At 43.2% G+C, this 27604-nt stretch overlaps 1 protein-coding gene across 3 annotated transcripts in view; it reads left to right on the top strand.

The window, feature by feature from the left end:
- TRAF5 (TNF receptor associated factor 5) overlaps positions 1 to 27604 on the top strand; it is an 82909-nt gene that overhangs the window by 7883 nt on the left and 47422 nt on the right. The window lies entirely within an intron of this gene.

Genomic DNA, 27604 nt, shown 5'->3' with positions numbered 1-27604 from the left:
TTAACCACTTGCCAACTGCTCACAGTATATTTACTGCGGCAGTCAGCCCCGATCGTCCGCCGGTCACTCGCGATCGTCGGTGGAGAGGGAGAAAGGCAGGCTGCTAATGTAAACGAGCCACCTGTCATTCTCCCCGGTGTATGAATGATGAATGATGATCATACGGTTCTACTATGTAGAACCGTTGATCACTGTTCATACATCTCAAGCCACAGCCAATCACAGTTAGAATCACGCCCCTAGGGACACACATAACCCCTCCCTCTGAAAAAAAAGTTAACCCCTTCACTGCCAGTGTAATTTTACAGTAACAGTGCATATTTATAGCACTGATTACTGTAGAAATGTCACTGGTAACCCAAAAAGTGTCAAAAATGTCAGTCAAGGGTCCGATGTGTCCGCCGCAATGTCGCAGTACCGCAAAAAAAATCGCAGATCGCCGCCATTATGCGTTAAAAAAAAAACAACAAAAATGACAAAAATCTTTCCCTTTGTTAGTAAACGCGATAACTTTTGCGCAAACCAATCAAAATACGCTTTTTGCGATTTTTTTTTTTTTTTTTTTTTTTTTTTTTTTTTTTTTTTTTTTTTACCAAACATAGGTAGCATAAAACAAATTGACCGAAAATGTTTAAAAATTTGGATTTTTAAATTTTTTTGGGGGGGAATTTCATATAAAAAAATGTGAAAACTATTGTTATTTTTGCAAAATTGACGCTCTTTTTTTGTTTATATAACGCATGATCAAAAAAAATCGCACAGGTGATCAAATACCACCAAAAGAAAGCTCTGTTTGTGGGAAAAAAAGGACGTCAAATTAGTTTAGGTACAGCGTTGCACGACCGCGCAATTGTCCATCAAAGTCACGCAGTGCCGAATCGCAAAATAGGCCCTGGTCAGGAAGGGGGTAAAATCTTCCGGGGCTTAAGTGGTTAAAGAATGAAAAGTTTTGATTTTTACATTTTTTTTGGGGGGGAATGTTATATAGCAGAATGTAAAAAATATTGATTTTTTTTTGTTTTGTTTTCAAAATTGCCGCTATTTTTTTGTTTATAGCGCAAAAAATACAAATCGCAGAGGTGATCAAATGCCACCAAAAGAAAGCTCTATTTGTGGGGAAAAAAGGACATTGATTTTATTTGGGTACAGCGTCGCACAAAACCGTGCAATTCTCCGTTAAAATAAGGCAGTGCCAAATCGCAAAATATGGACCGGTCATTAAGGGAGCAAATCCTTCCGGTCCAGAAGTGGTTAAGTTGTGACCATAACCTATTTATTTATTACAGGTACTTGTATAGCGCCGTCAATTTAAGCAGCACTTTACACATACAGTACATACACTGTACACTCACATCACTCTCTGCCCTCAAGGAGATGACAATCTAAGGTCCCTAACTCACATTCTACCAGGGCCAATTTGAACAGGAGCCAATAAACCTACTAGAATGCCTTTGGGGTGTGGTTGGAAACCAGAGTACCCGGAGGAAACCCACACTGGCACAGGAAGAACATGCAATCTCCAGGCAGGTAGTGCCGTGGTTGGGATTTGAACTGACTCACGATCGGTAAGTTATTGATTGCATCTCTATTTCTACCATGCAATCTATTTTTAGAAATATTTTATCCATTACCAAAGTATCACAAGTGCTGTCAATCGACGCTAAGTGATTGATAATTTTCCACCCTGACATGCCACATCGTGTACTGAACAGATACAATAACCTAATCCCCCCAGAGCCCAAAACATGTCGCAGATGCAGTTTGCACCCCCTCATTCGATAAAGCTGTGTTACGAGCATAGCTATGCTTTGTATAGTAATTCATAACAACCAATCAGATCTTACTTGATGAGATCACTGAAAGTTGGTCTCTGATTGGTTGCTGTGACTGCGTTTTGCTGTTTGTGGAAGAAGTAATAAATAGTACAGTGAGTGTCTGAGGAAACAATCCTTTTCTTAGCTCTGGCTGTACTCGCAGTCACACCTCTCCTAGACCAACCCCCCCCCCCCTTCCCCCGACCTGCTCCCCAATCCCCCTCCTAGCACAAATCACTCACCCCACCCAAATACCAAGTACTAACTCCCCTCCCAAATCCCCCCTCCAACCACAAATTCTGTCCCTTCAGGAGTAGTGACAGCAGCAGAGAGGAGGAGAGAGTCAGGAGGAGGTGTGGGCTGTGCTCACCTCTCTACCCCCCCCCCCCAGCTCCCCACCCACTTGTACATTTAGATCTTTGTGAATGGAAGAGGAGATATAATGTTGGATATCTGTCCCTCCTCCATTCACAGAGAGCCTTGTTATTTTGTGAAAATAAAATACTATGCTTATTTTTGTTAATGGGCTAGGAGAGGGAAGCGGTGGGCAAGGAACTGATTGGAGGACTTCACTGCCGAAGCCACATCTCCCATTCCTGCAGCACCCACAGAACCAGCGTATTCATTTCTGTTTCAATGTTTTTATTAAAATATTTCACAATAACAAAGAAAATACAATGAGATAATAAAGAGCAGGGCTTTTTTTCAGCGGGAACGCGGGGGAACGCAGCACTGAATGTATGTAATAGCAAGGGGTTCTAGGCTTTGCTATGGGTGTCTTTTGATGCTGGCTGGTGGGGGATCTATTGTTGCTGGAGGTGATATATTTTTGCAGGGGGGGGTTATTGTTGCCGTGGAGGTCTACTGCTGCTCCTGGGGGACCTATTGTCTCCGGAAGGGATCTATTTTTACAGAGGGGGTCTATTGTTGCTGGGGTTGGTCTTATGTTGCTTGTGGGGGGGGGGGGTCAGTTGTTGCTGATAGGGATCTACTGTTGAGGGAACCTTCTGAGGGTCTATTGTTGTCTGGGGGTATTTTGTTGTGGCTGGTCCATTGTTGCTGGTGGGATCTACTGTTTCTGGGGGGTCCTTTGTTGTTGTTTTACTGCTTTTCTTGTTATCATTAACAAATCCCATACAAATGACTTAGTACCAGAAATGATACTTGATTCTGTATTCTCTAAAAGGGGCAGTACTGGAAGGTGGGTAGAGGGTGGAACCTAGGAACGGTGCTCGGAGGTAGGTAGGGGGCGGAGACAAGGGGTATCCCCAAAAGTGGGAGTTCCTGCACCTATTCTCTGAGAAATAAAGCCCTGATAAAGAGTACATGTCTTCTACAAGTGTCCAACACATATCGAGAACTGTAAGCCCACCAGTTCATGCTAAGAAGTCTTCTTGAGATAACGAAAATCTTCCCAAACTGTACGGAACATTCCAACATGGTGGGCTGTCCTCCATGCTGTGAACATTTTTGCATTCATATAAAATATAATAAGGCACATCAAACGTTCGTTACTGAACAAGAAAACAAAATTGTATCAACTCGTGTCATGACTCCATCCCAAGGACAGTCATCACTTCCACGTTCAAGCAGGACAATCGGGAGGACCCAGTGATGATGACATCTGAGTTATAGAGTAGAGAAAGAAAAGGAAAAAAGTAAAGAGGAGAAGAAAAGAAGGAGAATTGGACCAAACCCCGAACTCCGAACCCCACAGTTCCAGAACCCAGTCAGCCGACCACGAGTCACCAGTTAGATATCTGATCCATGGTTCCCGTACCTTCTCAAACATCTTCATTTTATCATTTAGCATTGCAGACATACGTTCATTAAAACAACGTATTCATTTCAGTGAGCTGCCCTATGCATGGCAGACACAGCAAAGCAGCTCATGCACCTTTTTGAGCTTTGGGTGTTTTTTTTTTTTAGCCATGTGGTTTGCCGTATTTGTCATGTGGTTTTTTTGCTATGAAAACATGGGTCTCCCTACCACGTTTGGTGTGCCATTATTAACAATGAATGGCACCGCAAGCACAACGTGCATTTATGCGCATTTCGTAAGCATATGCAATTTTGCACACATTCACCCAATCCTATAGTGTGAAAAAACAATAGGTGCAGCACTCAAAATCACAGTGAACAGTTCATATAAAGTCCACACGCAGGAGTGAGGTAGGAGATCCGTAATCAACCAATCCCAACAGAAATGTCATTACAGGAGCCACCACCAACATTCACCCAGGTGTCAAAGCCTCTTACCGTAAATGATCGACCCCCATTACCGACCGGTCAGTCTAACGCACACATTGAATCTCCTGTGGAATCCACACACAGTCCCCACAGCGATCCTTGGTTCCCAGCCCAATGTTGAACAGCAACAGACCGCAGATCAGCCAACAATGCGATGAGCTCCTCACGCTGTCCAGCTTTCTATGGGAGCTCATCGCATTGTTGGCTGATCTGAGGTCTGTTGCTGTTCAACAAGGGATGCAGGCCCAGATGACCTCATTAGAGCCCTGCAGCTGCGCAGCTGATTGATAATTATGAAACCATTCCCATTAGACCCACTCAGCACAGAGGAATAAACAGTAATTTCTTCAGAATAATAAAAAGGTAGGAATCTGCAACAAAGGTTATTATAATCCTTGTAATGTACAGAGATAACCCAGAGGGGATGGTTTTTTTTCTCAACAAAAGTGGAGTTACGCTTTAACCACTTGCCGACCGCCGCACGACTATCTACGTTGGCGGTCAGCCCCTCACAGGCAAACTAACGTAGGGCTACGTTGCTTGCTTGTGAGGCTGTAGGGAGCGAGCGCGCGCCCCCGGAGGCGCGCTCCCGCGTGGTCACGGACCCCCCCCCCCGCGCGTGTGACCAGCGGACCCGATGTCCGCCGGTCACTCGGCGATCGGCGGGGGAGAGGGAGAATGTCAGGCAGCTTGTGTAAACAAGCCACCTGTCATTCTCCTCGCTGCAAAGACACTGATCACATGGATCTACTATGTAGATCCGTTGATCAGTGTCCTTACAGCTGAAGCCACAGCCAATCACAGTAGAAAGCACGCCCCTAGGGACACACACAGCCCCTCCCTCCCAAATAAAGTTAACCCCTTCACTACCAGTGTATTTTTACAGTAACAGTGCATATGTATAGCACTGATTACTGTAGAAATCACTGGTAACCCCAAAAATGTCAGTCAAGGGTCCGATCTGTCCGCCGCAATGTCGCAGTACCGCAAAAAAAATCGCAGATCGCCGCCATTACGCGTTAAAAAAAAAACAACAAAAATGACAAAAATCTTTCCCTTTGTTAGTAAACGCGATAACTTTTGCGCAAACCAATCAAAATACGCTTTTTGCGATTTTTTTTTTTTTTACCAAACATAGGTAGCATAAAACAAATTGGCCGAAAATGTTAAAAAATTTTGATTTTTACATTTTTTTTTGGGGGGAATTTCATATAAAAAAAATGTGAAAAATATTGTTATTTTTGCAAAATTGACGCTCTTTTTTTGTTTATAGCGCGTGATCAAAAAATCGCACAGGTGATCAAATACCACCAAAAGAAAGCTCTGTTTGTGGGAAAAAAAGGACGCCAAATTCGTTTAGGTACAGCGTCGCACGACCGCGCAATTGTCCGTTAAAGTCATGCAGTGCCGAATCGCAAAATACCCCCTGGTCGGAATGGGGGTAAAATCTTCCGGGGCTTAAGTGGTTAAGGCTTGGCAGGGGACACTTTCTTGCCTACATACTAGGGATGCGCTGATACCAGTTTTTTTAAGACCGAGTACGAATACCGATACTCTTTCTTAAGTATTCACCGATACTAATTACCGATACCTATTTTTAGTTTCACGTGACAGGTTTTTTTAGACTGATGAAAAATGATTACTTGATGCGGTGCGGGGAACCGCATGTGATTCAGACAGGAATCGCATTGCATTCCTGTTCAAATCACATGCGATTCTTTGCAGTGTGATTTGAGCCCATTCATTTTGTAACAAAAGGTGCGGACAGGTATGAGTTTTAGTATCAGTACATTTGTACAAGTGGATCAACAAACTATAGAATCAGCGCAAATCTACCTTACAATGTTATAATATCCTATAATGTCTAACAAGAAAGTGCAAGTGCAATGGTCTTGATAGATAATAATTGCGAAAAAATATTAAAAAAATGTTTTCTATTGGTCTGCGCAAAAATATGATAATAAAAATAGTGATTAAAAAATATATTATAAAAAAAAACAATTCATATCCGTGAAAAATTCAGTGAAATAAATGTGGGATAACAAAACAATTCATATCAATAAATAAATATTAAAAAAATCACAAAAAATTCATAAACAATGTCCATTCATTAATATTTCTAAAAAGTCCCAAAAGCATTCAAAAAAAGCGCAGAAAGGTGAATATAATCTGTGCAACAAATCTTCTTTTGGTTTGGCACGCAATTTTTCACAGAAGATTTGTTGCACAGATTATATTCACCTTTCTGCACTTTATTTGAATGCTTTTGGGACTTTTTAGAAATATTAATGTATGGACATTGTTTTAAAATTTTTTGTGATTTTTTTAATATTTATTTATTTCATTGGATTTTTTTTATTGATATGAATTGTTTTATTATCCCACATTTATTTCACTGATTTTTTCACAGATATGAATTGTTTTTATAATATATTAATTATTAATTTTTTTTATTACTATTTTTACTATTTTTGCACAGACCAATAGAAATTTTTTTTTATATTTTTTCACAATTATTATTATCCATCAAGACCATTGCACTTTCTTGTTAGACATTATAGGATATTATAAATTTGTAGGGTAGATTTGCGCTGATTCTATAGTTTGTTGATCCATTTCATGCTGCACACTCGTGCAAATGATTAGCTGCAACTACATATTATAGTATTCTTTGATCGCAATTTGTAGCCATTGATCGTTCTTGGCGCCAAATCTCTTTTTAGTATGCATTTGTACAAGTACTCGTGCACGTGTTAAATAGCAGCACTGATATTCGTATTGGTGCAACACTACTGCATACCTTGTGCTATAATGCGTCCCTCTTTCCCAAGTTGGGGGTATTATTTATTGGCTCAACAACAAAGTATTCCTGGAAATGACTTTAAACATTTGGCAGCTTTACTTTCCTCAGTTATTTTATCAATAAGCCCCGATCTCCCGTCCCAGATAAAACGTCTTATACACAGAGACCAGGAAAGCACTTCTCCTTCTTCCTTACTTCCTGTACATCGGCAGTTTATAAAACGTTTCCTGCCATGAGACTTCTTAGAGAAGTTTTCGGGGAAAGCACCCAGAAGTGTTTACAGGCTCTAGCAGCCCTCGGGAACCAGATGGTGCCTGCCCGGCGTGCCCGTGTCCTCCATAATTTGCTGCTAATGACTTAAAAACACAAGGATTTTTTTTTTTAAGCGTATCCAAATTTATTTTAAAATGCCCTAAAAATGTCCTAACCACACACTGGCTACACTTCATCCCTGAGCACATGGGGTTCCAATCACAGGTACCACCTGGTACAGCGTTCAGCCCCGTCCAGCCAAAGCTTGCCATAGACTTTGAAAGGCTGGCTGCAGTGGGGGGCTGGACCCCAAAAATTGCCTATGCAAACTGTGCAGCTTTAAGCACTTGAGCTCTGGAAGATTTTACCCCCTTCATGACCATGGCATTTTTTTCTCTTTAGCACTGTGCTACTTTAAGTGGTAAATGCAACGCTGTATCTAAATTAAATTTGGATATTTTTTTTACACAAATAAAGCTTTCTTTTGTAGCTGTTTGATTAAGCCCCCGTTCACATGCAAGCGATCCGACTTCGGGTGGCGACCTCCGAGGTCGCGGTGCGAGCAGCGCGCCGCGACCTCGGAGCGGCCGCCACGGACTTCATAACATTGAAGTCTATGGCGGTCGCCTCCTGGTCGCCCCAAAGAAGCTCCGGACCCTTTTTCTAAGTCGGAGCGACTTGTGTCACTCCTATTAGAACGGGTCCGCAGCTTCCCTATGGGAGGCGACCTACGGCGACCTGTGAGGCGACCAGGTCGCCTCACAGGTCGCCTTAGTGTGAACGGGGGCTAACACTGGGTTTTTTATTTTTTTGCGATATAAACCCAAAATTTGGAGAGAAAAAATAAAACAGTATTTTCTACTTTCTGCTTAAAAACATATTCAGTAAAAAATGTAAGAAATCAAATTTCTTCACAAATTTTGGCCAAAATGTATTCTGCTACATGTCTTTGGTTAAAAAAAAAAAATCCTAATAAGTGTATATTGATTGATTTAAATTGAAGTTATAGCGTCTACAAACTATGATGTAGATACTTAAATTTTTTATTTATTTATTTTTTATACTAGTAATGGAGGTGGTCAGTGGGGCTGCGATAGTGCAGCGGGCAATCTGACATTAGCTGACACTGGGGGGAAGGATTAACTGCCACTGACATCACCAGTGACACTAATACAGTGATCAGTGATAATACTAGACACTATAACTGTACTAATGACAATGGCTGGGAAGGGGTTAACATCTAGAGCGATCAAGGGGTTAAATGTGTGCCTAGCAATTATGGGTGATCCTGTAAGCTACTATGCAATTTATTATAGATTCTGCTGCCTGCACTAATAACCCCCCTGATTTATTATAGATTCTGCTGCCTGCACTAATCACCCCCCTGATTTATTATAGATTCTGCTGCCTGCACTAACCCCCCCCCTGATTTATTATAGATTCTGCTGCCTGCACTAACCCCCCCCCCCCCCCTGATTTATTATAGATTCTGCTGCCTGCACTAATCACCCCCCTGATTTATTATAGATTCTGCTGCCTGCACTAATCACCCCCCTGATTTATTATAGATTCTGCTGCCTGCACTAATCACCCCCCTGATTTATTAAAGATTCTGCTGCCTGCACTAATCACCCCCCTTGTGGTAAGTGTGTATAAAATGGTAAAATGTATAAAAGTGCGGCTCCTATAATTAAAAATAAAATACTGTGAATACATAAAAATTGTGATATTGTAAAACAATAAATTAAATATATATACATTCGTGTTAAATTATATATTCTCATCCGTGTATAAAATCCATAAGGTGAATTGCAAATGATGTAAATAATGGCGCAAATAAAATCTGTGCATAAATTATAATAAAAAGTTCCCAATCACCAGCGCACAAAAAAATTGCCTACGGATTGTTACCTTATATATTTTTGTGCGCTGGTGATTGGGAACTTTTTATTATAATTTATGCACAGATTTTATTTGCGCCATTATTTACATCATTTGCAATTCATCTTATGGACTTTATACATGGATGACAATTTATAATTTAACACTAATGTATATATATATATTTATTATATTGTTTTACAAAATCACAATTTTTATGTATTCACTGTATTTTTATTTAATTATAGGTGCCGCACTTTTATACATTGTGCCTAACAATCTTTACTGTGTGTACTGTGTGATAATTTTACTAAAACATGTGCCGGTTTTTACTCCCTGCTTTGCAAGGAGAAAAGAAATGGCACATCACTGCTGTATGTAGAGAGCCCTGTGTTGTTTACCAATGCCTCTGAAAAGTAAACCACCACAGATCACATTTCTGTGGGATGGCACACCTAAGGGTTCGTTCAGATGGACATTGAGTTTCCTCCTCTGTGTAGAGCCCCTTTTGCTGCGTCTGCATCCACCTCGGAGCTGTGTGCACGCAGCCCATGGAGGTAGACGCAGCAACTGCGCAGGCACAAATTTTGACATGTGGGCAGGAGTGGGTGCACAGATCTGAATGCAGACACTGTGTGTTGGGATCCCTGCACCAACTTTTGCCTGCATGTCAAAATGTCCGTGTAGCAGCTCTGCACAGAGGAGGAGACTCAGTGCCCATCTGAATGAGCCCTAAATGTGCCCTGGAAACACAGTGCTGCATCTCCTTGAAGAATCCTTCAGGGGTCACGGCTAATGGAAGTAAGAAAAACTCACAATTTCTCATCCTATACTTGTTGCAGGTCAATCTCATGACAGGTGTCCTTTAAGGCTTAAAGGGCTTATAAAGGCAAAACCTTTTTAGGAATTAATTAAATTAATTAATTACAGAAATTACACCCAAAATTCGTGCTGCCTGCATGAATGTGTGTGACATTCGCCCAAGGAATGTTTTATGAATAGACCTAGGAAGTAAGACGAACTCTATTGGGCTGCATGGAATGGCGCCGTCCTCCACTGTAAGCCCAGAACGGCATGATGTCATCCTTCATCCATGGGTCTGTAGCACAGATCCCTATTGGGGCACACTGATTTGCCCCAGGTTCTCTTCCCCTTCTGGGTGTACAAGCAGCCAGGCACACAACAACACGGACAATCTCACAGCTCAATGACCAGGCAAGGGATGTCTTTTTAGGCTTTAATGCTTGTTCAACTTGGTTGGGGCACAGGGTGAGCTTTAGGATATTCCAGATTTAGTGCACAAAGAAACCAGAGGACATTCTCTGCCATGTCTACACCCTTCAGGATATTTCTCTTTCTGGTAAACAATAAGGGGGGCAGCAACCTTGGGACTCCAAGCAAACGAAAGGTCCCAGTCCAACAGTACTATTGCAGATACTCAAGGGGTTACAGCAATGAACAGTCACTAGGATTCTATATCCAGGCCTATACTCACAATGTCCCTGTGTACTTGGATGCCTCTGTCCAATACCAGCCAGACACTTCTCTTGTGAATCTCCAGCCCAGATCCTCATTGAATCCTCTTAATTTGGCCCCAACTGCTTCCAGCAAATAGGCCTCCCAGCTCCCCCTCAGCTGGGACCTCGATGAACACCTGCAGACTTCAGCTACACTGCCCACAAGGGCAGTAGCCCTTCAGGCTGGGATCTTCTCCTCCTGGACAAGAACCCTGCTGCTCCAGGGTCCAAAACATTTATGCACTCCCCAGCCACCTACTTGGCATTTCACTCAGAGATTGGCTGACACCACATACATATTCAGGCTAAGGATCTGCCTCTTCCAACTCAGTACATTCTAGAATCCACTAGAAGGCAGAGAGAAGTAGTTGAGCCTGCAGCCAGTGAAACCCAGAACAGCGAAAATATACCCGCCAACCATCCCAAATTTGCTGGGACAGTTTCGGGATTTTATATAAGTCCTGGTGTCTCAGCGCATCATGGCTGAGTCCCGGCACTTGGTTCCAGTGACTTGTTTGGCGGGGGGGTGCTCTAGCATGGGCACTGGTTGTGCAGGGTGTTTGGGGTACCACACACCGTGATCCAGTTTCTGTATTATAGCAAACATCTCCCGCTGGCTGCCTATCACAGTAAGTTACTGTCGGCTGCCTGCAATACAAAGAATTGATTATGGTGTTTGGTATCACATACACAGTGTATGTCTCTTGGCTGATCCCTCTACCTCCTTCTGCCCCTGGTCCCCCTTGTTCCTTCTCTCTGCCGCTTCTGTCTGTCAGCTGCCTCTGGCCGCAGTGCCCCCCGAGAGCCATCTGCTCAGCCTGTCCCTAATTAACCCAACCATTGTTCCAGCTCTCTTCCCTAAATAACAGCGGGGAGGTGGGGGGGCTGTCAGACAGCCGAGTTCCAGGGAGTGGACTGGCTGAGCGCAGGTGGCCATGCCCCACAGCCCCATCCTGCACACACAGAGCTGACCAATGTAATCCCCCCGTCCCCCCCGATGTGTTCAGTTTGGTTTGTCCTGACCCACGAACTCTCACTTTTGGCCTATCACAGGAAGTATATACTCATTTACACTGGTGTCATCCTCTGAAGAGCAATTTGCAGAAGATCGCTTTTCAGAGGGCGAATGATGGGTAGTGGGAAGGAGTTATGTTTTAACCCCTAAAAATCCACACCACCATGGTGTAACCGTGTGCACTGCACACATTTGTGCCGAAGCCCCATTCAGTTTGACCCCACCCATTTTTGCCACAGCACGCTTGGCATTCCACAGGCTTCTGCCCCCCTTAAAGTGGTTGTACACTCTGTTACACCACTTGTACCTACAAACAAGCCTATGGTTAGACTTACCTGTAGGTACTGTGATTATCTCGTAAACTTGCGCAGTTTAGGAAATATTCAGGGGCCATGCAGCCGATGACCTCATCAGTGCATCCACTCTGAAGGTCTGGCTTACAGGGCTGGACCTTCAGAGCCCGTGCAGATACGGCGGCTCCTGCGCGCATGCACGCGTGACGTCATCCTGCCACCCATGTAGTCGGAGACAGCGAAGATGGGGGAAGATGTCGGCCGTCTCAGCGCTGACATCACGGTGCTGGAGGGCTTTGTTCTAAGGTAAGTTTCTCATAATGTGCTAGTATGTGATGCATCTTATCACATTGCCTTGCAGGATTTTTTTTTACCACAAAACTTTAAAATATCGAAAAATCCTGAAATTAGGCACACAAAGAAAATGTTTTTGTAAGAAAGCTTTGATCGGAAAAATCAGGTTTTCTCTCTCAGGCTGTATAAAACAATGCCAAAGCCATTAGCCAAATAGAAGTATGGCTGATGACCATCCTTTAAATTTACCATTCAGCATCTGGAAGTTCAATTGTCAGGTCTTCCTGGAATCTGAGTGCTGAATATGAAAATGCAGGGTGGCTTTCTGATCTGTGCCTTTGTTGGTTTTCTTCACTTTACAGGAAAATGTTTAGGGCCCTTTTGCATTTGTGTGCTGCAGCAACGCATGGCAAAATGTGCACAGTTGAGTCGCTTAGCCTTGTTTCCATGTCAGAGGTATGGCTTTTTGGATGCAATTATTCCATGAAGACCACTTCTGGCCAGACTTCTCCGGACAGTAGATAGGTGTTCCCGGGTCCCACTGGTTTCCACCAGTTCTGTGCTAATGGCACTGGACATCATCTGATGTGGAAGGGAAGTAAGCATGATTTGTCTTTCATTTGCTGCATTAAGTTTCCTTGGCCAACCACTGCTTCTACGGTCCCTCAACATTGCCCAATCATTGGGGTCCTCAATGCTGAGAAATAAAGGCAGATTCTTATCCATTGTTCCATACCATCAGGGAGGTGTGTGATCGGCCCCAAATTTATTTTGCAGTAGGACAACGACCCCAAACATACAGCCAATATCATTAAGAACTATGTTCAGTGTAAACAAGAACAAGGAGTCCTGGAAGTAATGGTTTGGCCCCCACAGAGCCATGTCAGAATACCGCTACCCATCAGAAAATGTAACGGAAATGACGCCCTGAGCAAAAAATGCTTACTGCACATGGGCTATGCGTTCCAACATGGCTGCTATGCGTTCCAATAGGTTTCCTAATCTGACACAACACCAAGGCAGCAGCGGACATCTTCTTCTACCCAGGTAAGTCTTCAATTTCACACTTATTTTAGCAGTAAACTCACTTTATATACTGAAATAAAGTATGACATTTGCATTAATATTGTATTATAGTAAATACAGGGAAATGCCTGCAGGCAGAAGGTGGCGGCGACCATCTTGGTACACCCCGCACTGCTCAGCGCCAAACTGATTATATACTGAAATAGACTATTTCACTTGGTCGTGGTGAAATAGTCTATTTCAGTATATAAGATGAGTTAACTGCTAAAATAAGTGTGAAATTGAAGACTTGCTTGGGTGTGAGAAGATGTCCACTGCCATCTTCGTCTTCTGTCGGATTAGGAAACCTATTGAAACGCGTAGCGGCCATGTTGGAACTCGTAGTGGCCATATTGGAACTCGTATCGGATGGGCAGTAAGCAATTTTGTTTTCAACGTCACTTCCGTTGCATTCTCTGATGGGTAGCGTTATTCTGATAGAACACCATGATCTCAACATCATGTAATCTATCTGGGGTTACACGAAGAGACAGAAGGATTTGAGGCAGCCTACATCCACAGAAGATCTGTGGTTAGTTCTCCAAGATGTTTTTCCCAGGCTTTTGCTCTGTGCATTCCTCTGCATTCGTGTTTGTGAGCCCTTCATTTTTGTTTCAGGTTTTTTTTTCCTTTATTTTCACCTGGTGATCCTGCCAGTAACACACTTCCTGTCTAGGATGACAACACGCACTGTACTGTATCTCTGGGGGATCAACATTGGTACTGTGAGACATCAAGTGTGTATTAGGACTATCTCATCCAGTTTTATCTTCTGGCCCAGGCCATTTCTGCAAATTATAGAACATCAAGGATTAGAAGAAGGGAGGTGTTCTATAGTTCGCAGAGATGACCTGGGCCGGAAGATAACACTAGATGAGATAACACTATAGAGTGTCGAGGACAGGAGAGCATTTATGGCAAGATCAACAGGTATTTTTTGCACAGATATAACCAAAAAAAAAAACTTTGAATGGTTTATTAACAGGGGGAGAAAATAGGTAAAATGTATTGTAATGGGCTCATTTACACTTGGCTTAATTGTAAAAAGTGATCTGCGTCTAAAACTCACAGGGGGGTAATTGCTGGCTGCGGCGTGTGTATACCTCATTCAGCTGCCTTTGCAGCTTAACCCTGGGTCATAGTTGCCAACACTTGAAAAAAAAATTTCCAGGAACACTTTGCAGCACAGCTATCAATTACTTACCACACCCACTTCCCTGAAGCCCTGCCCACTCCACATAATCTCCGCCTACTTATCATCAGATTATAGTCGGAATCATTCTCCCATTCAGCTGCACTACTTCTGCCTAAAGTTTAAAATTCTCATTACAATTCCCTGCAATTCTAAAGTGTGAAATGTGCTCAGGTGTGACCATACAAAAAATGTAATATGGAAATATAAATAAAGTGCAAGGTATAAATAAGTTTGATTATACTATCTGGTATAATTGGGTTTTATTGTACTTATTCACACCTTGCACTTTATTTATATTTCCATATTCCATTTTTTGCAGGGTCACACCTGAGCACATTTCACACTTTATTCACACGTCTGTTACCAGATATGTTTGCACATAAGATTTTTGCTTTCATTCTACCTACCTTCATGTCTGTGAATGTGCCTTCACTCTCCAGGGGTCCTTCTCTGCTCTGCTGTGGCGGCCGACGCCATTACGTAACTGCGCATGCGCCTGCCCCGCCGAGCTTGTACGAGCTTTCCCAAGCCCAGCAGGTGTTGGAACAGCGCATGCGCAGTTACGGTTTTGGCCCGTAACCAATTTTTTTTTATGGGCACCGGCTGCCCTGTAACGGGCATTTACGGGCAGTCCGATTAACAGGCCGGGATAATATAAATTACCCAGGACAGGCTCCTATTTTCCGGGACTGTCCCGGCAAAAATGGGACAGTTGGCAAGTATGCTGGGTTCACACTTGTGCGGACACCACATCTGATCTGGATAGGAAACTCATCCCATTCCTATTCCAACCACATGCAATTTTTTGCAGTGCGATTGGAGCACATCATTTTGTATGGGCTCAATTCCCACCGCACTGCACAAAAAAAGGTGCAGGCATCCTTTTTTTTTTTTTTTGCCGCACCGGAATTATGCATCCAATTCGCACTGCATTTTGAAACCTGCTTTGGGGTTTCATTATTTTAACATTGATACCGGTGGAAGATTGCATGAACGGAGTGGAATTTCAATGTGGTGCGGGAATTGCATAGGATTTGCTGTGTTCTGTACAGCATATATGTAAACTTGATAAGAGGGGGGCCATGAAAATGCCTAATTTTACAATTAAACACCCCCAACCCCCCCCCCTCGCCTACTTTTACAACTAACCACCACCAACCCCCCGCCTACTTTTACAACTAACCACCCCCAACCGCCCCCCCCCCCCCCCCGCGCCTAACCGCAAGTGTAAACTAAGCCTTGGTCCTCATTTACACTTGCGGTGCTCTGTGAAGAGCGATTCACATATGCATCACTCTTCAGAGAGCATTTGCCAGTCGGTAAGGAGGCGTTGTATCACCTCCTGCTTTAACCCCCTAAATGCTGGACTACTGCGCCAAAGCCACACGCATTGCTTGCAGTTGAGGGGTAGTTGCAGTGTGACCACATTCACTTGAATGGGTAGTGCTGCAGCATGTGTAATCCCCTGGAAGCTGCCTTTCCAGTAAACGGGGGAGCGATTATTAAAGGGAAGTAAAAATGCAGCTCAACCTTGGGGTTTTACCGCCCCTAACCACAAGTGTAAACGAACCCTTAGCATTTGCATACACTTTAATAAAATCTATTCTGGAATTCCTCTGCTGAGAAAGTTTTGATCACGTAAAGGAGTGAAAAACTTTCCTTGTAACTTCTATGAGTCGAGAGCACAATAAAACTAAACGATGAAAAGTGTTCTGCCCTAGGTACAGAAAAACCCCAAATTGTTGTGAATGAGCTCCTCTATAAAGTCCGGTCCACAGAGTGAGATCTGCTGGTGTACGGCAGTGCCGGGGCAGACCAATGACTCATTCGATTCTAGAACTGTATGCAATTACTCATAAACCCTTACCATTTCCTGGACAACAAGCAAACAAGGTAACACTCTGACTCTGATTTCCCGAAAACCTCAACATAACGATTATGGCCTCAGGAAGGGACACCACCTATGTAACCATAGCTGGAATCTGATCACATTCATTTATATTGCAGGGATGTCAAAAAGCAACTCTGCGCAATACCTGAAGTGGATTGACTATTAAAGTAAATGTAAACCCTATCTGGGTGAGACATCATTTTTTTTTTTTTTTTTTTTTTTTTTATGAGCCCACGCGAGGTGTGGTGCAAAAACAAAACACCAAAAGTGAAAAATAAAAAATACACGTGAACACACATAAAAAGTGTGTCTAATTAAACAAAGGAGAGCTTGCATGACCAAAGTTACCATCATCCCAAATAGTATCTACAAATTGGGTTCCGCTATTTTTGTGGGATTGTGAAGGGCAATTAAATACAACTAGTATAAAATGATTTCTGTTTTTTATTCAACAGGTTAAAAAAACTCCCAAACGAGAAATTGGAGTATACATCACAAAGTAATAAAGACATGTACAAACAAAATCCACATAGAAATACTAGAACAATGTTATATGTTATTATGTAACATATATATATATATATATATATATATATATATATATATATACAGTGCCTTGCGAAAGTATTCGGCCCCCTTGAAATGTTTGACCTTTGGCCACATTTCAGGCTTCAAACATAAAGATATAAAACTAATTTTTTGTGAAGAATCAACAACAAGTGGGACACAATCATGAAGTGGAACAAAATTTATTGGATATTTCAAACTTTTTTAACAAATAAAAAACTGAAAAATTGGGCGTGCAAAATTATTCAGCCCCCTTAAGTTAATACTTTGTAGCTCCACCTTTTGCTGCGATTACAGCTGTAAGTCGCTTGGGGTATGTCTCTATCAGTTTTGCACATCGAGAGACTGAAATTTTTGCCCATTCCTCCTTGCAAAACAGCTCGAGCTCAGTGAGGTTGGATGGAGAGCGTTTGTGAACAGCAGTTTTCAGTTCTTTCCACAGATTCTCGATTGGATTCAGGTCTGGACTTTGATTTGGCCATTCTAACACCTTGATATGTTTATTTGTGAACCATTCCATTGTAGATTTAGCTTTATGTTTTGGATCATTGTTTTGTTGGAAGACAAATCTCCGTCACAGTCTCAGGTCTTTTGCAGACTCCATCAGGTTTTCTTCCAGAATGGTCCTGTATTTGGCTCCATTCATCTTCCCATCAATTTTAACCATCTTCCCTGTCCCTGCTGAAGAAAAGCAGGCCCAAACCATGATGCTGCCACCACCATGTTTGACAGTGGGGATGGTGTGTTCAGGGTGATGAGCTGTGTTGCTTTTACGCCAAACATAACGTTTTGCATTGTTGCCAAAAAGTTTGATTTTGGTTTCATCTGACCAGAGCACCTTCTTCCACATGTTTGGTGTGTCTCCTAGGTGGCTTGTGCCAAACTTTAAACAACACTTTTTATGGATATCTTTAAGAAATGGCTTTCTTCTTGCCACTCTTCCATAAAGGCCAGATTTGTGCAGTATACGGCTGATTGTTGTCCTATGGACAGAGTCTCCCACCTCAGCTGTAGATCTCTGCAGTTCATCCAGAGTGATCATGGGCCTCTTGGCTGCATCTCTGATCAGTCTTCTCCTTGTATGAGCTGAAAGTTTAGAGGGACGGCCAGGTCTTCGTAGATTTGCAGTGGTCTGATACTCCTTCCATTTCAATATTATCGCTTGCACAGTGCTCCTTGGGATGTTTAAAGCTTGGGAAATCTTTTTGTATACAAATCCGGCTTTAAACTTCTCCACAACAGTATCTCGGACCTGCCTGGTGTGTTCCTTGTTCTTCATGATGCTCTCTGCGCTTTAAACAGACCTCTGAGACTATCACAGTGCAGGTGCATTTATACGGAGACTTGATTACACACAGGTGGATTCTATTTATCATCATTAGTCATTTAGGTCAACATTGAGAGATCCTCACTGAACTTCTGGAGAGAGTTTGCTGCACTGAAAGTAAAGGGGCTGAATAATTTTGCACGCCCAATTTTTCCGTTTTTTATTTGTTAACAAAGTTTGAAATATCCAATAAATTTCGTTCCACTTCATGATTGTGTCCCACTTGTTGTTGATTCTTCACAAAAAATTACAGTTTTATATCTTTATGTTTGAAGCCTGAATTGTGGCAAAAGTTTGCAAAGTTCAAGGGGGCCGAATACTTTCGCAAGGCACTGTATATATATATATATATATATATATATATATATATATATATATATATATATAGATCCAAAGTGGTAATGCCAGCTACTCATCGATGGCACTGCATCATACTTGCACATCAGGTACATAGGATGCTATTCAGAGCCTGGAAATTCCCAACGCGTTTCAAACATTCAACTTTTTCCTTCATCAGGAATCATATACCACTCTGTATTCATAAATGACCATAATTGAGTTTAAGACCATCCAATATATAAGCAGAACAAAATATTATACACTTATGTGTAATAGACACTTACATCAGAAGGATCATTGAGTCAAAGCATTAACCCACAGATAGCTCCTGCTCAGACTGCACCAGTCCTCCTCAGATTGCACAAGGACCATATTGGGTGCTTTCCAGCCATCAGATTATCCTCAAATGTTAGGGACCTAGGGCCCTTGGGGGATAATGAAAAATAAACACAAGAGCACAGGTATCTGTAGATATTTCCTGCTGTAACAATAGGGAAAGAGAGGGGAAAGAAAGAGACAAAGTCCCTTTTAGAACTTCCCAAAAAATAATAAATGACCCATATACTTACAAAAAAGGAGGATGTGGATGCAGGGCCATCTTAACGAATGGGCACGCTGGGCAGTTGCTCGGGGGCCCCACGCGCCCCAGGGGCCCCACCTACCCAGCCCCAGCCAAGCATTAGTCCTGATTCTCGTGTTTAACCCACCGCCGAACTTAGCAGGTGGCAAGCCCCTGTCGGCCCTGCGCTGCTGTCAGGCCACTTGGGCCATGGAAGGGGAGCCCACAACTGCAGGAATGTCTGTCTGCCTTCACGGGAACAGGTGCACACAGGACAGCCGAGTCTGACTCCCTTCTGTGTGTGTGTTCACTGGACCCAGCCGCCGAACTTGGAAGTTGTCATTAGCCTGGCACTGCTGTACCAATAAATATCGCCTTATCGATAATTTGCATTTTTATTCTCGTGGGTGATTGTGTAGGCGGGGCCCCAGTGCACTGCATTGCCCGGGGGCTTATAATGCTCTTAAGATGGCACTGTGTGGATGTACAGTTGTGCTCATAAGTTTACATACCCTGGCAGAATTTATGATTTCTTGGCCATTTTTCCGAGAATATGAATGATAATACAAAAACTTTTCTTTCACTCATGGTTAGTGTTTGGGTGAAGCCATTTATTATCAATCAACTGTGTTTACTTTTTTTAAATCATGACAACAGAAACTACCCAAATGACCCTGATCAAAAGTTTACATACCCTGGTGATTCTGGCCTCATAACATGCACACAAGTTGACACAAAGGGGTTTAAATGGCTATTAAAGGTAATCATCCTCACCTGTGATCTGTTTGCTTGTAATTAGTGTGTGTGTATAAAAGGTCAATGAGTTTCTGGACTCCTGACAGACCCTTGCATCTTTCATCCAGTGCTGCACTGACGTTTCTGGATTCTGAGTCATGGGGAAAGCAAAAGAATTGTCAAAGGATCTGCGGGAAAAGGTAGTTGAACTGAATAAAACAGGGAAGAGATATAAAAAGATATCCAAGGAATTGAGAATGCCAATCAGCAGTGTTCAAACTCTAATCAAGAAGTGGAAAATGAGGGGTTCTGTTGAAACCAAACCACGGTCAGGTAGACCAACTAAAATTTCAGCCACAACTGCCAGGAAAATTGTTCGGAATGCAAAGAAAAACCCACAAATAACTCTCATAAAACATGTGGTGTGGCTGTTTCAAGATGCACAATAAAGAGGCACTTGAAGAAAGATGGGCTGCATGGTAGAGTCACCAGAAGAAAGCCATTACTACGCAGATGCCACAAAGTATCCCGCTTACAATACGCCAAACAGCACAGAGACAAACCTCAAACCTTCTGGTACAAAGTCATTTGGAGTGATGAGACCAAAATTTAGCTTTTAGGCCACCACCATAAACGCTACATTTGGAGAGGAGTCAACAAGGCCTATGATGAAAGATACACCATTCCTACTGTGAAACACGGAGGTGGATCGCTGATGCTTTGGGGATGTGTGAGCTACAAAGGCACAGGAAATTTGGTCAGAATTGATGGCAAGATGAATGCAGTATGTTATCAAAAAATACTGGAGGAAAATTTCCACTCATCACCCCACCCCCTCATGGATATGTGAAGTCTGTCCAGTGCCATAAAAGTGAATCTGGGCATTCTGTATTTGTGTGTCTTGGCAATATGTCTTCCCAATGGTAGGTACAAGTTGCCCATTCTCATACTGTGCATGTGCCTTCACACATGTTTCCCAAATTCCTGTCGCTTTTTCCCTACATAAAAGGAACCACACTTGCAACATATGAGTTCAATCATGCCTTTGGTTTTGCAATTGACAAAGTGTCACAAATTTGTCTCCATTGGGCAAGACACTTTCTTTAAGTGGACCCTGTTCTTCAAGGTCAACAAGAGAGACCCCCCCCCCCCCCCACAAGGCAGGAGAGTAATAAACCTGATAGCCGCACATCTTCCCGCTACTAGACATTAGGGTAGGCCCAAAGACACAAAAACAAGGGGTTACTGCCCTCACCTGTAACTGGTCACTGCAGCAAGGAGCATTGGAAAGGCAGCAGGGCCAGACTGGTCTACCGGGATACAGGAAAATTTTCCCGGTAGGTCGGCAAGTCCCCCTGCCCTGGGGCTGCCTGAAGGGCAGCGGCACCCGTAAAAAAAATGGCTGCAGTCGGCCCGACATGACAGCTGTACATGATCGGCCATTCTAGAACATGCGCACTGATGGGATGGCGCCGGGCGGTGCCATTTTTAAATGTAAGGCGCCTCACCGATGAGTAAGTAAGACCCCTCCGCAGCCCCTGCATCTCCTGTACCACGTCCGCAGCCCCTGCATCTCCTGTACCATGTTCGCAGCCCCTGCATCTCCTGTACCATGTTTGCATCTCCTGTACCATGTCCGCAGCCTCTGACATCTCCCTTACCATGTCCACAGCCTCTGAGATCTCCCGTACCATGTTTGCAGTCTCTGACATGTCCTCCTGTACCATGCCCGCAGCCCCAACATCTCCTGTACCATGTCCGCAGCCTCTGACATCTCCCGTACCATGTTTGCAGTCTCTGACATGTCCTCCTGTACCATGCCCGCAGCCCCAACATCTCCTGTACCATGTCCGTAGCCTCTGACATCTCCCTTACCATGTCCGCAGCCTCTGACATCTCCCTTACCATGTCCGCAGTCTCTGACATGTCCACCTGTACCATGCCTGTAGCCCCTGCATCTCCTGTACCATGCCTGCAACTCCTGCATCTCCTGTACCATGTCCACACAGCCTATGACCACCTCCTATACCATGTGTGCACTTTTACCACTTTTACCTGGAATTTGCTCTTATATATATATATATATATATATATATATATATATAAGCCCTATGTGCTTTCATATCTGTCTTATCTATATATAATACACTCTTCAAATATGCTTTAAAATGCATGGTTTTCCATTTTGTGTATGAAAATAATGACGTTATGCTGTTGGGCTAGTATAATAATGCTATGGGGCTGGTATGAAATTATTTCCAGGGCTGAATTTTATTCCCAGTCTGGCCCTGAAAGGCAACGCATATAAAAAAACAAAGAAATTTCCAAGCTCAACTTACCGACCGGCCTGCAACCAACTGAATTGACCTATCCAACATTATGCGTTAAAAACAGGGGTTTAGTTGCACACATTTGCAAATACATGCGTAGCCACAGAGTTACGGCAAGGCACCCCATTTTCTGTGGACCTAACTCTAACGCATACTGTTGGACAGGTCAATTTGGTTGGTTGCAGGCTGATCAGTAAGTTGAGCTTGGAAATGTCTTGCTGCAGTGACCAGGTACAGGTGAGGGCAGTACCCACTTGTTTGTACTATAAATTATATTGGCCAGGCAACACACTGACACTTTTGCTGCCATAGTGCTATGGGCTGGGTGTTCAGTGTGACCCTGTGCCTTTAAGGGGTGGGCTCCCTTCAGGTTTATCTGCCCTAAACCTGTCCATCTAAATGCATGTGCCTTTATTGTTGGAGACTCACAGAAATTTAAATTGGGTCCACAGAAAATGGGGTGCCTTGCCGGGGCTCTGTGGCTTATGCATGTATTTGCAAATGTGTGCAACTAAACCCCTGTTTTTAACGCATACTGTTGGACAGGTCAGTTCGGTTGGTTGCTGGCTGGTTGGTAAGTTGAGCTTGGAAATTTTTTTGTTTTTTTCCAAAGACCCACACCCTTCATCCCGAGTGAAAGAAAAATGCATCAATAGGTGCAGGGTGATGCATATGGGGGGAAAATGAAAAAAAATCTGCAAAAATAAAAAAGTGCATTGACTAGGCCTTGTGGCCTGATAATAAAATTTCTGCAGTGTTGGTCAAAAGGCCCAGCCCATGAAGCGTAGAAGAAAAGCAAGATGAGTTGTAGCCTAGTGCAGTTTGATACAGTGGGGCCCCAAACCCATAGTGCTTCCAGGATGCCACTCTCAGAGGACACTTGACACCACTGGCTCTCTGCCTTCCAAGACCCTTACCAGGCAAGATAGCATAGTCAAATCAGGAAGCACTGGGCAATTTGGGTTCCTCCATTAGGGAATTACTCCCGTGCCCCACCTCACCCAGTGGGCGCCTGGTTTTTGTCTCTGGAGACCCCATCATACCAGCATGGGTACTATATAGCCAGCCATCCCAGCCATAAAGCCTGAATGACAACAGAGAATCCCTATTGAATACTGATAAATACAGATACTACACTTGATCTTAGACAAGATGGGTGAAACATCATTTGCTAAAGCACCGTGTACCATAAACAATTGCAATTCACCACAGACAAATTATTTTTTATTTATTCTACATTATGGAGAACTCCTCAGTAAAATCTGATACCATCATTTGGCATTGTGATAGCCAGGGCAGGGAGAAAAAGTTGGAACTACTGGTGGGCAGGGCTGGGGCAAGGGGTGGGCAGAAGAGGCAGCTGCCCTGGGCACAGATTGGACACAGGGCAGTGAAACCCATTCTACTGCATGCATTAACAGTGGGTGAGGGGGCTTGGTTCCACATCCTTGCCCTGGGTACTAGACAAACGTGTCCTGATACTGCTGTTGAGAGAGATATCAGAAGTCGGCATGTAAATTAAAATGCCAGCAACCATGCAAAAACTGAATGATCTGTTTTGGGTGGTCTTTATTTTTATGCTGGAAACATTGTTTCCCTTCTTTGCACAAAGGTGTAACGACTGTACATTTCTTTTATACACAGGAAGAGCTTCCTGTACAGTACAGAAGTCGTACTCTAACGCCTCTGCCTTCTTCTTTCCAACGCTCATCTCTGATCTCTTGTGTACTTTAACCACAGAGCACATGGGTCAGGTAGTCTCCTATGTCAACAGGAAACTATTAGTAAATTCAGAATTGTTCCTATAATATGGGCTGGATAGTTTACAGTGGAGGGGTAAAAATTCTCTATTTACCTCCGTAGCACAGACTGTGGGTGTAAACGATCTTATGGTGGAACCAACCACAGTCAAATATATGAAACATGCTCTTTAGCCAAGTTATGTATTTATTTAAGAAAAAGGAAACTTGTAATGGAAATGAGGAAGCTGCCATTGCTCACGTCATGTGAAAACTGCTATCAGGTATACAATGGAAGCACCGAGAGGAGCCTGCACTTACCTGACCCAGTGCCAGGCCATTCTGAAGCTCCTTCTGTTGCACGTCATTGTATTGATGCAGCTTGCCCATGCTCTCGCACCTACTAAACATTCCTATTGGCCAGTGAACTTGAATAGGTGTAGAGGCTCGCTTAATATAGTGGTTTAACACACTTGAGGTTTTTTTTTTAGCATGTTTATTAAAATTGACAGTTCCTCCCCCTTCATCATGGCTGTGATGTAAAAAACGATAGGGCCCTTTAGGTGCTGTCAGATAGTGGAGAACCACTATGTCCGGTTCTCCCCCTAAAGTTGACTCTCGGTTCCAGGTCAGTCCCGACCACATCTATTATCAAAGTCCTGATGAAGGGGGAGTTACTTCCTCCGAAACGCGTTGGCTTTACTCGTCACCTGTACATTGTCAATGTCAATAAACGTGTTGAATAATAACCTGAAAAACTATTTCTGTCTTCATTTCAGGCTCAAAGCAACAAAATATGATTATTTTAAAGGGGGTGATTCTTTTCTTTGTCCATTGTATATGTGTATTTAAGCTATATTACCAAAAGTATTGGGATACCTACTTTTACATGTACAGGAACTTTAATGGTATCCCACGCTTAGTCCATATGGTTCTATATTTAGTTGGCCCACCCATTGTGCCTATACCAGCTTAAACTCTTCTCGTAAGGCTGTCCACAAGGTTTAGGAGTGTGTCTATGGGAATGTTTCCATTTGTAAGGGTTAGGCACTGATGTTCGAGTGAAGGCCTGGCTTGCAGTCTCCACTCTAATTCATCCCAAAGGTGTTCTATCAGGTTGAGGTCAGGACTATGTGCAGGTCAGTCAAGTTCCTCCATCCCAAACTCGCTTATACATGTCTTTATGAACCTTGTTTTGTGCACTGGTGCGCAGTCATGTTGAAACAGAAAGGGGGCATTCCCAAACTGTTCCCACAAAGTTGGAAGCATGAAATTGTCCAAAATGTCTTGGTATGCTGAGGCCTTAAGAGTTCTCTTCATTGAAACTAAGGGGCCAAGCCCAACCCCTGAAAAACATCCCCCACACCATAATCCCCCCCCCCCTCCACCAAATGATTTGGACCAGTGCACAAAGCAAGGTACATAAAGACATGGATGAGCAAGTTGTGGGTGGAGGAACTTGACTGGCCTGCACAGCTGATAAAGCTGCAAAGGGTGGCCCAACTCAATACTGAACCCTACAGACTAAAACTGGGATGCCATTAAAGTTCATGTGCGTGTAAAGGCAGGTGTCCCAATACTTTAGGTAATATAGTGTATAGATACACACATATTTACACTGCTCAAAAAAATGAAAGGAATCCTTTGAAAACACATCAGAATCTCAATGGTAAAAAATATAAAGCTGGATATCTATACTGATAGGAACTTGGAAATGTGTTTGGAACGAAAGGATGCCACATCGTTTGATGGAAATTAAAATTATCAACCTACAGAGGGCTGAACTCAGACACCCCAAAAAATCAGTGTGAAAAAATGATGCAGCAGGCTCGTCCATTTTGCTGAAATTTCATTGCAGCAACTCAAAATGGTACTCAGTAGTTTGTATGGCCCCCACGTGCTTGTATGAATGCCTGACAATGTCGGGGCATGCTCCTAATGACACGATGGATGATGTCCTGGGGCATTTCCTCCCAGATCTGGACCAGGGCATTACTGAGTTCCTGAACAGACTGAGGTGCAACCTGGTGGCGTCAGATTGAACATAATGTCCCAGAGGTGTTCTGTTGGATTTAGGTCAGGCGAGCGTGGGGGCCATTCAATGGTATCAACTCCTTCATTCTCCAGGAACTTGCTGCATACTCTCTCCACATGAGGCCGGGCATTGTCGTGCACCAGGAGGAACCCAGGAACCACTGCACCATCGGAAGGTCTGACAATGGGTCGAAGGATCTCATCCCGATACCTAATGGCAGTCAGGGTGCCATTGTCTAGCCTGTAGAGGTCTGTGCATCCCTCCATAGATATGCCTCCCCAGACCATCACTGACCCACCACCAAACCGGTCATGCTGAATGATGTTACTGGCAGCATATCGTTCCTAATGTCTTCTCCAGACTCTTTTATGTCTGTCACATGTGCTCAGGATGAACCATGCTGTAATCTGTTAAAAGCACAGGGTGCCAGTGGTGGACCTGCCAATTCTGGTGTTCAATGGCAAATGGCAATAGAGCTCCATGGTGCTTGGCATTGAGCACAGGGCCCATGGGAGGATGCCGGGCCCTCAGGCCCCCTTCATGAGCTCTGTTTCTGATTGTTTGGTCAGAGACATTCTCACCAGTGGTCTGCTGGAGGTCATTTTGTAGGGCTCTGGCAGTGCTCATCCTGTTCCTCCTTGCACAAAGGAGCAGATGCCAGTCATGCTGATGGGTTATGGACTTTCTACAGCTCTGTTCAGCTCTCTTAGAGTAACTGCCTGTCTCCTGGAATCTCCTCCATGCTCTTGAGACTGTGGTGGGAGACACATCAAACCTTCTGGCAATGGCAGGTATTGATGTGCCATCCTGGAGGAGTTGGACTGCCAGTACAACCTCTATAGGGTCCAGGTATCGCCTCATGCTACCAGTAGTGACACTGACCCTAGCCAAATGCAAAACTAGTGAAAAACAGTCAGAAAAGATGAGTAGGGAAAAAAAATTCAGTGGCCTCCACCTGTAGAACCATTCCTGTTTTGGAGGTTGTCTCATTGTTGCCCATCTAGTGCACCTGTTGTTAATTTTATTAATACCAAAGAAGCTAAAACTGATTAACAACCCCCTCTGCTACTAACCTGACCAGATCAATATCCCAGGAGTTTAATTGATATGATGCTATACTCTGATTAAAAAGTGTTACTTAGATTTTTTCAGCAGTGTGTGTGTGTATATATATTGTATATAAAACCCTATAAATAACCTTTAAAGCTGAAGTCCAGGAAATGTAAAGACCTTAAAAGCAGCATTAAGTCCTAAGCCAAAAATGTAATGTATTGCAGCTTACCAATCATTAGATGTGGTGGCTGAATTTGTATTCTTTTTTCTTTTTTTTATCTTTTTCCTTCTGTTTTCACTTGGTGGTCTAGTTAGTAACACGCCTCCTGTATTAGAGTGCCCCCACTCTGGATGAATGAGCACAGGGGCAACTTTGAACAGCAGCATTGTCAGTATGGGGGGAGGGGTATGTTAGATGTACTTGCAGATTTAAATATGCTAACAAATTGAAGCCAAACTCCAGCTAACACTTCAATCAGTTACAGCAACAGTTCCTTGCGGGATAAAGTTTTTTTAAATAAGTAAAAAAAGATTAGCATTGTAAACACCCTTGTCAGTAGTAAATGGTTTGTCTTATCCCTTTAACATTTGCAGGACAGCTTGATCTGTTGAAAAATGACAGACTAGATCATTCGTTTAAAATAATTGTT

The sequence above is a fragment of the Pelophylax lessonae genome (assembly GCF_965119305.1).
Source record: "Pelophylax lessonae genome assembly, chromosome: 3".
Lineage (NCBI taxonomy): Eukaryota > Metazoa > Chordata > Amphibia > Anura > Ranidae > Pelophylax > Pelophylax lessonae.
The sequence above is the reverse complement of the archived record's forward strand: the minus strand, read 5'-3'. Positions and strand labels throughout refer to the sequence as shown.